The sequence below is a fragment of the Vitis vinifera genome, chromosome 14 (assembly GCF_030704535.1).
Source record: "Vitis vinifera cultivar Pinot Noir 40024 chromosome 14, ASM3070453v1".
In the NCBI taxonomy this organism is placed as follows: Eukaryota; Viridiplantae; Streptophyta; class Magnoliopsida; order Vitales; family Vitaceae; genus Vitis; species Vitis vinifera.
In genome coordinates this window covers 18803969-18816398 of record NC_081818.1, presented here as the reverse complement: position 1 = coordinate 18816398, position 12430 = coordinate 18803969, and the positions used below count along the sequence as shown (strand labels likewise).

At 33.1% G+C, this 12430-nt stretch overlaps 1 pseudogene; it reads right to left on the bottom strand.

Moving 5' to 3' along the window:
• Nucleotides 1-8796: 8796 nt before the first annotated feature.
• LOC132255074 (SCY1-like protein 2 B) lies at nt 8797-9836 on the bottom strand (annotated as a pseudogene).
• Between the last annotated feature and the right edge of the window lie 2594 nt (nt 9837-12430).

Below are 12430 nucleotides of genomic sequence, written 5' to 3'. Positions count from 1 at the left end.
CAAATTTGTTCCACAATTACCCTCAAAAGTAAAAGATAAAAGTACACATCAATTTAATGCTATCTGTTAACAAGTACATGGATCATTTAATTTTATTATTTTTCTCATATCAATATATCTCCCATACCACTTGTCACGTTTCCACTTTTTTCTTTTTTTCCTTTTTTTCCTCTCCTGCCACCATAATCCATTGTCACCTATTATAGTTTTTATTATTATTTTTCTTTTTTGTCTTTATATTCTTTTTAATATGCTCGCGCATTTTTTAGTAAAACTTCTTTAATTTTAATTTATTTTTACTCTCTAATTTGTCTATATTTATTGATTTTAATTATTGTTTTGACATATTAAACTTAAAATGATAATATATAATAAATAATTAATATAACAAATTAAATAATAAAAAATATAATGTACAAAAATGAAAATATTATCCCACAAATAATAATGATTTTAAATATTAATTATAATAATACATTTTATAAATTAAGGTTTAAATTTAAAAACTCCATTTTATTATTTAGAAGTTTATGATATAAGATTTTTTATATTAAAACTAAACAAAAGATTTATTTATTTTGTAAATTATATAACATGTTAAAGTAAAAATATCATCGTAATACTATTTTATTATTTACATTATTTTTCTTTTAATTTTTATTTTAAATTTATCATATCAAAATCACAATAAGTGACGGTGCTTTTATCATTTTTCTTATGATTTTAAATTGATTGTGGATCTAACTTTTTTTTTGGTTAAAATCTTTAATTTTTAATTAAATAAAATTTAAAAGAAAATATATTTTTCATAAAAAATTGTATTTAACCTTTTATATTAATTTAATAAAAAATAGGTACATCCTTAAAAAAATAGGTAAATTAATGCTTAAGAGAACCGAAAACACTATCATACTTATCATGGTGTATATATTCCTTTAGGACCCTTGATAAGTAATTGGAGGTCTTTGCCTACCCCAAAAAGAACTTTGGGATCCTATGTATATCCATTCTTAGAGGAACCAAGACCCCTATTTTCATTTTCATAGTTCATATATTCCTTTGGGGACCCTTGAGAGGAATTAGAGGTTATTCCCCACCTTAAAATGGATATTGGAACCTAAGGTATATCCTAAAGACAATTTGGTGCATCATTTATAAAATTTGATACATATTTCATAAAATTTGGTACATATTTCATAAAATTTGGTACATATTTCATAAAATTTGGCACATCCTTAAAACAATTTTGTACATCCAATCCATGAGCTACCGGGACCTCTATATTATTACCCATGGTTTGTTTATTTCTTTAGGGATCTTTATGAAGTAATTAAAAGTCGTTCCCTACTCAGAAACGAACTTTGGAACCCTAGGTATATCCTTAAGGAAATTTGGTACATCGTTAAGAAATTTTGGTACATCCAATCCTCCGGCTATCGAGACCCCTATCTATTTTCCCATGGTCCATATTATCCTTTGAGGACCTTTAGGTAGTGATTGAAGGTCATTCCCCACATCGGAAAGAACTTTGGCACTCTTGGTACATCCTTTACAAAATTTGATACATCCTTAAAAATATTTGGTACATACTTGAGCTATTGAAACCTCTATCTTATTACCCATGGTCCGATTATTCCTTTAGGGATATTTGGGAAGTGATTGGAGATCGTTCACTACTCCGAAATGGACTTTGGAACCCAGGTACATCATTGAGAAAATTTGATACATCCAATCCTTGAGCTAACGAAACACTTATCTTCATTTCCATAGTTCATTTCTTCATTTGGAGACCCTCAGGAAGTTATTGAAGGTTGTTCCTCATCTCATAACGGACTTTGGCAACATTGGTACATCATTTACAAAATTTGGTATATCCTTTAAAAAATTTGATACATCCTTGACAAAATTTGGTACTTTCTTCACAAAATTTGGTACATTATGAAGGATATACCAAATTTTGTGAAGGATGTACCAAGGGTTCCAAAGTGCATTCTGAGGTGGAGATCGACCCCCAATCACTTCCTTATGGGTTCCAAAATGAAATCATGTATCATCCATGTTCAGATAGGGGACCCGAAAACAATAATAGGATCAGATGTACCAAATTTAATTAATGATATACCAAATTTTGAGAAGGGTGTACCAAGCGTTCCAAAGTACATTTCGAAGCGAGGATCGGTCCCCAATCACTTTCTTATGGGTTTCTAAATGAAATTATGGATCATCCCTGTTCAAATGAGGGTCCTAGAAGCGATAGGATGAGATGTACCAAATTTAATGAAGAATGTACCAAATTTAATGAAAGATGTACCAAATTTTGTGAAGGATGTACCAAGGGTTCCAAAGTGAGTTCCAAAATGGGGATCGACCCTCAATCACTTCCTTATGGATTTCAAAATGAAATCATGAACCATCTATGTTTAGATGGGGGTCTCGAAAGCAATAGGTTCGGATGTACCAAATTTAATAAAGGATGTACCAAATTTTGTGAAAGATGTACCAGGGGTTCAAAAATGCGTTTCGAGGTGGGGACCGGCCCCCAATCACTTCCTTATGGATTTCAAAATGAAATCATGGACCATCCATGTTCAGATGGGGATCCTGGAAACAATAAGATCAGATGTACCAAATTTAATGAAAGATATACCAAATTTTGTGAAGGATGTACCAAGGGTTCCAAAGTGCGTTCCAAGGTGGGGATCGGCCCTAAATGAAATTATGGATCATCCATGTTCAGATGGGGGTCCCGGAAGCGATAGGATGGGATGTACAAAAATTTAATGAAGAATGTACCAAATTTAATGAAGGATGTACCAAATTTTGTGAAGGGTGTACCAAGGGTTCCAAAGTGCGTTTTGAGGTGGGGATCGACCCCCAAACACTTTCTTATGGATTCCAAAATGAAATCATGGACCATCTATGTTCAAATAGGGGTCCCATAAGGAATAGGATCGGATGTACCAAATTTTGGGAATGATGTACCAAAGGTTCCAAAATGTGTTATGAGGTGGGAATCGGCCCCCAATCACTTTCTTATGGGTTTCTAAATGAAATTATGGATCATCCATGTTCAGATGGGGGTCCCATAAGGAATAAAATCGGATGTACCAAATTTAATGAAGGATGTACCAAATTTTGTGAAGGATGTACCAAAGGTTCCAAAGTGCGTTTTAAGGTGGGGATCGGCCCCCAATCACTTTCTTATGGGTTTCTAAATGAAAATATGGACCATCCATGTTTAGATGGGGGTCTCGGAAGAGATAGGATCATATGTACCAAATTTTGTGAAGTATGTACCAAGGGTTCCAAAGTGCGTTCCGAGGTGGGGATCGACCCCTTAACACTTTCTTATGGGTTCTAAAATGAAATTATGGACCATCCATGTTTAGATGGAGGTCCCGAAAGCTTTAGGATCGGATGTACCAAATTTAATGAAGGATGTACCAAATTTTGTAAAGGATGTACCAAGGGTTCCAAAGTGTGTTTTGAGGTGGGGATCGACCCCCAATCACTTTTTTATGGGTTTCTAAATGAAATTATGGACCATCCATGTTTAGATGGGGGTCTCGGAAGTTATAGGATCGGATGTACCAAATTTAACGAAGAATGTACCAAAATTTGGGAATGATGTACCAATGGTTCCAAAGTGCGTTCCGAGGTGGGGATTCACCCCCAATCACTTTCTTATGGGTTTCTAAATGAAATTATGGATCATCCATGTTCAGATGGGGGTCTCGGAAGCGATAGGATCGGATGTACCAAATTTAATTAAGGATGTACCAAATTTTGTGTAGGATGTACCAAGGGTTCCAAAGTGCGTTCTGAGGTGGGGATCGGCCCCCAGTCACTTTCTCATGGGTTTCTAAATGAAATTATGGACCATCCATGTTTAGATGGGGGTCCCGGAAGTGATAAGATCGGATGTACCAAATTTAATGAAGAATGTACCAAGGGTTTGAAAGTACATTTTAAGGTGGGGATCGACCCCCAATCACTTTCTTATGGGTTTCTAAATGAAAATATGGACTATCCATGTTCAAATGGGGGTCCTGGAAGCGATAGGATCGGATGTACCAAATTTTGTGTAGGATGTACCAAGGATTCCAAAGTGCATTCCGAGGTGGGGATCGACCCCCAATCACTTTCTCATGGGTTTTTAAATGAAATTATGGACCATCCATGTTCAGATGGGGGTCCCAGAAATGATAGGATTGGATGTACTAAATTTAATGAAGGATGTACCAAATTTAATGAAGGATGTACCAAATTTTGTGAAGAATGTACCAAGGGTTCGAAAATATGTTTTAAGGTGGGCATCGGCCCCCAATCACTTTCTTATGGGTTTCTAAATGAAAATATGGACCATCCATGTTCAGATGGGGGTCTCGGAAGTGATAGGATAGAATGTACCAAATTTAATGAAGGATGTACCAAATTTAATGAAGGATGTACCAAATTTAATGAAGAATGTATCAAATTTTGTGAAGAATGTACCAAGAGTTTGAAAATACGTTTTGAGGTGGGGATTGGCCCCCAATCACTCTCTTATGGGTCTCTAAATGAAAATATGGACCATCCATGTTCAGATGGGGGTCCCGGAAGCAATAGGATCGGATGTACCAAATTTAATTAAGGATGTACCAAATTTTGTGTAGGATGTACCAAGGGTTCCAAAGTGCATTCCGAGGTGGGGATCGGCCCCCAATCACTTTCTCATGGGTTTTTAAATGAAATTATGGACCATCCATGTTCAGATGGGGGTCCCGGAAACAATAGGATCAGATGTACCAAATTTAATGAAGGATGTACCAAATTTTGTGAAGAATGTACCAAGGGTTCGAAAGTACGTTTTAAGGTGGGGATCGGCCCCCAATCACTTTCTTATGGGTTTCTAAATGAAAATATGGATCATCCATGTTTAGATGGGGGTCTCGGAAGCGATAAGATCGGATGTATCAAATTTAATGAAGAATGTACCAAATTTAATGAAGGATGTACCAAATTTTGTAAATGATGTATCAAGGGTTCCAAAGTGTGTTTCGAAGTGGGGATCGGCCCCCAAACACTTCCTTATAGGTTCCAAATGAAATTATGGATCATCCATGTTCAGATGGGGGTCCCGAAAGTGATAAGATCGGATGTACTAAATTTAATGAAGGGTGTACCAAATTTTGTGAAGGATGTACTAAATCCTTGAGGTGGGGATTGGCTTCGTGTTATGTGAGGAGTCAGTAAAAGGGAGGTTGACCCATTAACACATTGGGAAAACATTCGAACATTTACACCTTATCCTTAGAATAAATCGAATTTTTTTTATACAATAACATTAGTTTGGTATGTTATGTGTAGAAGGCAATCTAGGGGCGCACCTTCCATTTCAAAGGCATGCCTATGGTTGAATGACATCATATTACTATGCTACATGCAGAAGGCAAAGTAAGAGTGCACCCTTCGTTGCATAGGCATGCCCATGGGTATGATAATATTATTTTGGTATACTATATGCAGTATGCAAACTAGGGGCACACCCTTGATTTTAGAGGCATGCCTATTGCTAAAACCATTATATTGGTAGGCTATGTGCACTAGTAAAGAGCACAACCTTGACACATCCTTCACAAAATTTGGTACATCCTTCATTAAATTTGGTACATCCGATCCTATCACTTCCGAGACCCCCATCTGAATATGGATGGTCCATAATTTCATTTAAAAACCCATAAGGAAATTATTGGGGGCCGATCCCCACCTTAAAACGCACTTTGGAACCCTTGGTACATCCTTCACAAAATTTGGTACATCCAATCCTATCACTTCCGGGGCCCCCATCTAAACATGGATGGTCCATAATTTCATTTAGAAACCCATAAGAAAGTGATTGGGGGCCGATCCCCACCTCGGAACGCACTTTGGAACCCTTGGTACATCCTTCCCAAAATTTAGTACATCCTTTATTAAATTTGGTACATCCAATCCTATCGCTTCTGGGACTCCCATCTGAACATGGATGACACATGATTTCATTTTGGAATCCATAAGGAAGTGATTGGGGGCTGATCCCTACCTTGAAATGCACTTTGGAACCCTTGGTACATCATTCACAAAATTTGGTACATCCTTCATAATGTACCAAATTTTGTGAAGGATGTACCAAATTTTGTAAAGTATGTACCAAATTTTGTAAATAATGTACCAAATTTTGTAAATGATGTACTAATGTTGCCAAAGTCCGTTATGAGGTGGGGAATGACCTTCAATGACTTCCTGAGGGTCTCCAAAGGAAGAAATGGACTATGGAAATGGAGATAAGTGTTCCAAAGTCCATTTCAGAGTAGGGAACGATCTCTAATCACTTCCCAAAGATCCCTAAAAGAATAAATGGACCATGGGTAATAAGATAGAGGTTTCAATAGCTCAAGTATGTACCAAATATTTTTAAGGATGTACCAAATTTTGTAAAAGATGTACCAAGAGTGCCAAAGTTCATTCTAATGTGGGGAATGACCTTCAATCACTACCTAAGGGTCCTTAAAGAATAATATGGACCATGGGAAGATAGATAGGGGTCTCGATAGCCGGAGGATTGAATGTACAAAAAAATTTTAACGATGTACCAAATTTCCTTAAGGATGTACTTAGGGTTCCAAAGTTCGTTTATGAGTAGGGAACGACCTTTAATTACTTCCTAAAGATCCCTAAAGAAATAAACAAACCATGGGTTATAATATAGAGGTCCTGGTAGCTCATGAATTGGATGTACAAAATTGTTTTAAGGATATGCCAAATTTTATGAAATATGTACCAAATTTTATAAATGATGCACCAAATTATCTTTAGGATGTACCTTGGGTTCCAATATCCATTTTAAGGTGGGGAATAACCTTTAATTCCTTCTCAAGGGTCCCCAAATGAATATATGAACCATGAAAATAAAAATAGGGGTCTTGGTTCCTCTAAGAATAGATATACCTAGGATCCCAAAGTTCTTTTTGGGATGGGCAAAGACCTCCAATTACTTATCAAGGGTCCTAAAGGAATATATACACCATGATAAGTATGATAGTGTCTTCGGTTCTCTTAAGCATTAATTTACCTTTTTTTTTTTTAAGAATGTACCTATTTTTTTATTAAATTAATATAAAAGGATAAATACAATTTTTTATGAAAAATATATTTTCTTTTATATTTTATTTTAATTAAAAATTAAAGATTTTAACCAAAAAAAAAAGTTAAATCCACAATCAATTTAAAATCATAAGAAAAATGATAAAAGCATCGTCACTTATTGTGATTTTGATATGATAAATTTAAAATAAAAATTAAAAGAAAAATAATGTAAATAATAAAATAGTATTACGATGATATTTTTACTTTTACATGTGATAGAATTTACAAAATAAATAAATCTTTTGTTTAGTTTTAATATAAAAAATCTTATATCATAAACTTCTAAATAATAAAATGGAGTTTTTAAATTTAAACCTTAATTTATAAAATGTATTATTATAATTAATATTTAAAATCATTATTATTTGTGGGATAATATTTTCATTTTTTACATTATATATATTTTTTATTTAATTTGTTATATTAATTATTTATTATATATTATCATTTTAAGTTTAATATGTCAAAAAATAATTAAAATCAATAAATATAGACAAATTAGAGAGTAAAAAAATTAAAATTAAAGAATTTTTATTAAAAAATGCACGAATATAAAGACAAAAATAAAATAATAATAAAAATTATAATAGGTGACAATGGATTATGGTGGTAGGAGAGGAAAAAAAAGAAAAAAGAAAAAAGTGGAAACAAAAAAGTGGAAACGTGACAAGTGGTAAGAGAGATGATGTGAGAAAAATAATAAAATTAAATGACTCATGTACTTGTTAATAGATAGCATTAAATTGGTGTGTACTTTGTCCTTTACTTTTGAGGGTAATTGTGGAACAAATTTGAAAGCACTATTGGAGTGCATGAATAAATAATATTTTTTTTCCATTTTATACCAAAATTAAAAAGAAAAAAGTAAAGTTTCAAAGTCTTGGTGTATGGTTAGATGATTTTCCCAAGAAAAATTGGGGGGTGGGGGCGGGCAAAATGGAGTTTTGGGAAAGAGAGAGAAGACTAGGAGGAAAAAAATTGAGGGAAAAATGAAATGTGGCCGATGGTGAGGAGTATGGGAGGAAAGAGAAGAAGTGATGGGTGAGGGTAGGTGGAGGAGAAAAATGAAGAGAGAGGAAAGAGAAAAAAATAAAATAAATAAATAAAATAAAAATATAATATAATATAATAATAATAATAAATAAATAAAATTAATAAGTAAAAATAAAAATAAAAAAATAAAAAAATAATGAAAACTAAAAATTAAAGGATGGATGGACCTAAAATAACACATGTAATCGAGATTCAAAATTAGGCTCAAAATAAATGTAAAAATAAAATTTGGACAAATTTTTGGTGTCCACAATTTTTTTTTTTTTAAAAATGGGAGTTTTTAAAAAATTAAAATAAAATTGGAGCTTTGAGAAATTAAATTAATGCTAGAGTCTTGAAAAATTATCTTGAAATTAAAATTTTGAAATTGGATCTTTGACATAAAAAAATTGAAGAAAACTAAGGAAGTAATAACAATAATAAAAAATAAAAATAAAAAAAGGAAATGGCCACCAAACGTGTACAGCAAGTCATAAGGAATAAACAAATGAAAAGAAAAAACACCACAAACCCATTTTTTTCTACGTATTATAATGATGTTATACTTACACCACAAACCCATTCTCCAATACACATCTCTGCCATACCCACACCACAAGCATGAACCCTCACACTAAAATAATCACTTAGGGCTCATGTAGCCTTTTCAACTTGCTGGGTTTGAGAGTATTGCCGCAAGCTTGGTCTGCTACAAAACTGAGAATGGCCTATCCTTGTTAGCATTGAAATGATAATCATCACCAGCTGTTCCGCGTGGATTTCCATCATATCTGATAATGCTTTTAGAAACTCAAACTTCTGCATATTGTCCCTTTCAAGCATGTGGTCCAAGAAACGAAAAGCACGCAACCTAGTGTCATCTCGAAAAAATGGAGAACCTGTAAATTCCAAAGCTGTTGGCCTAAAAGACTCATTTGTAGAAAGCATTATTTGCAGATCAGGAACCAATTCCGAAGGAATAGATGTGAAAGCTCCATTGGTTGTGGCAATCAAACAAAGGCTTGTGAGCAATCAAGTGGTAAGCAAGACACCTAAAACTGAAAATATCAGAAACAGATCCAGCTGGAGATCCTCTACTCTGAACCATTTCAGGAGCAGTGTAATTCAGTGATGGCTGAAGGGGTAGTATTGAATCCTCAACGTCATATTCAGCATAATGGAAGGCTGGCACATTAGCTAAATCATCCGATGCCTGATATGATGAAATTGCAAAGCCAAATCCACTGAGTTTCCAAGCTCCACTTGAAATAGTGAGCACAGTCTTAGGTGATATAGCCCGATGAATAAGACGAGCATGGTTATGAAGAAATTCCAAGGTTGCTGAAACCTGGGGCAGACCCTACTCCACCTCCAACAGTCCCATTTCCATCTCCTTAAGCTCCTTAGGCACCTTCCCAATCCCCTCAAAACTCCCCAGCGCATTCGCCACCGACGCAAACAACGGCTCAAAAACATGCAAACTCTTTTACCCTGTAAGGCTTCCTTCGAATGATGAGGTATCTTTTCTTGTATTACATGGCAACAGTCTCCAACAGAGCACCAACCCAATAACGAGAATATGTTTTCTGTAACTCCTTGCTCCCATGGGCAGAGATGAGAAAAATAATGCATTCCATGAACCGGTATAGGAAACAGAGGAAGATGGAAAAAAACAAAGCACAAAAGAAAACGAAGAAATAAAAGAAACTTCAAAGGCTTCACTTCCAGAATGATCAGTGAGCCCTCTGATTAGGTGAGAAAAACCACATCAAATGCAACCATGGATATAATCCTTTGGTATTTCACAATAAGGGCAAAGCAAGCTAAGATTTACAATAAATGGGAAATCTGGATCATGTTTTGACAAGCAATCAGGTGACCTCCATTATCCACCCCAAACAAATCAACAAACATTCAACAACATATATAGAGGAATGATAAGTAGTCAAATTAAACGATAAGCTTGTAGCATGCATACCTGAGGGTGCCTTTCTCCAGTAAGGTTCTGTTCAGCTTCAAACGCTCCAAATCCTCCTCCAAAACCAACGAAACTAATGAAACAATAGATCCTCCTCTACTCTCCAAACACACAACTCCCTCTCTCTTTTTCACCTCCCCCTGGTATTCACTCCCCCAGCCCGCTAAACTATGCTCCCTCCCCTCCTGTTTCTCTCTTCTCCCACAAGCCACCACCCGCTCCACTATGCATCACTCAGGGAAGATGTCATCCTCAACCACTGCCACTCCTTGCCGCACATCCATGCAGTTGGTTTTTCTCCGGAAAGAGGTCTCCCCCACTTAAAAAAAAAGGGAAAAAAACTCACTCTCCCGAGTGGTCCCAAAACAAAAGAAAAACTATATGTTTTTTTTTTTAAGTGTCTACACCTAATTTATTAATTATGCATTTTTATTATTATTATTAATTCTTTATCTTGCATTGTTTATGGATATAAAATTTGGGTTTGTAGATATATTACATTTGGTGGTTAATTTGGGATCTTTGGATTAGGTCAATTGCATATTGTTTATCATATTTGGACTTGGACCTCTTGCTTATTGGCTAGTTATTTAAGCTTATTGGATTGAGTTTGAGATATTATTTTTTTTGGTCTTGTATATTATTAATATAGACTTGTTAATTGATATGAATTTTGAACCCATTTGTTGTGGGTGAAATTTGTTGGATTGGTTGATAATTGGTAAGAGTTTTGCCTATTTGAATTATTTAATTTGACATGAATCAATTGTGGCATATTTTGGATGTTATTTTAGGTTTGCATATTAAATTTGGCTTGATTTTGGTTGTAGATTTTGAGTTTGTATATTAAATCAGGCTTGGATTGTGGAATATTGAATTTAGGCCTAATTAAATTTATTTTGATTTATTATATTTGAGCTTGACTAATTGAGTTTTTATTTTTTTTTGTTATCAATTTGGAAATTTTGGACTAGGGCCTATGACATGTGGGATATTTCTATTGGGTTATATTTGCTAATTTTGACCCATTTTAATTGGTGAAATTTATTGTACTAATTTGAAGTTTGAATTTGGCATTGAATATTTGCTTTAAACTTTGTACATTTTTTTTATATTTACATTTGAGTTTTTTTGTTTTGCATGACCTCACTATTGGGATTTTGTTGATTGAGTGAATTTATGACACATGGAAAATTGAATTTCATAAAGGGAAAGGAGGCTTAGGAAGGCTGTAAATGGGGTGGTGAATTTGTTGTAAGCTTGTTGGGGTATACGTTTTATTTCCCATTTTCATTTGGTTTTATTTTTATTGGTTTCTGTAAGTATTCATTTGTTTATATTTATTAAGTGTGTACAAAATTGAATATCGAATAAACCATAAATTTTATTTGAATAAAAGGACAATTCAGTAAATATGTTTTAATAAAATAATAATCCTAAAATATACCTCTTAATAAACTAAAGTGATTTTTAATAAAAATTGAGAAAAATGTTTCTAATAAAAATTCAAAAAATTGTTTTTAGTAACAACTATTCAAAAATTTATTTGTTTAATAAAAATTGTTCGAAATTTTTAAAAAAAATAAAATTGCCCAAAAAGTTAATTTTTAATTAAATTGTCCAAGAAAGTGTTTTTATTTTTATTTTTTTTAACTGAAACTACCTTTCGATATGATGGATTGAAGGTAATTTTTGTAAATGGATGTTTTAAATATCTTTTCAATGAGAGTAGGAAGAGTCTTTTTTTTCAAATTAAAGTTGTAGAAATCATTTTCTTAATACAATTGGTTGAAAATGGTTTCGTAAACAAAGTTTGTAAAGAAATTAATTCCTTTGTAAATAAAATTAAATTGAAATAGTTGTAAAATAATCTTTTTTATTTTTAAATTGAAATTTTATAATAAATTCTTTTGATAAAATGAGTGTGCATAGCTTTCTTGAAAATCGAATCAAATTACTTATTGAAAATAAATTAACTCTTTTCGTAAATAAATAAATTGAAATTATTAATTCAAATTTGTTTTTAATAAACTTCTTTAAAATTTCTTGGAAAACTAATTTTTGAAATATTTTTTTATTTAGTTTAATGAATTGATTTGTATAATTTTCATGTCATTTACCTTATATATTCTTGTAATTTGATTTTATCCTCATTTTCTTGTATATTAATTTGTGTCCTTAATTTTGATATTCATTATTAATTAATTAATTGTTATAGTTCCCTTTATTCATTTAGTAAAGACGTATGTATAC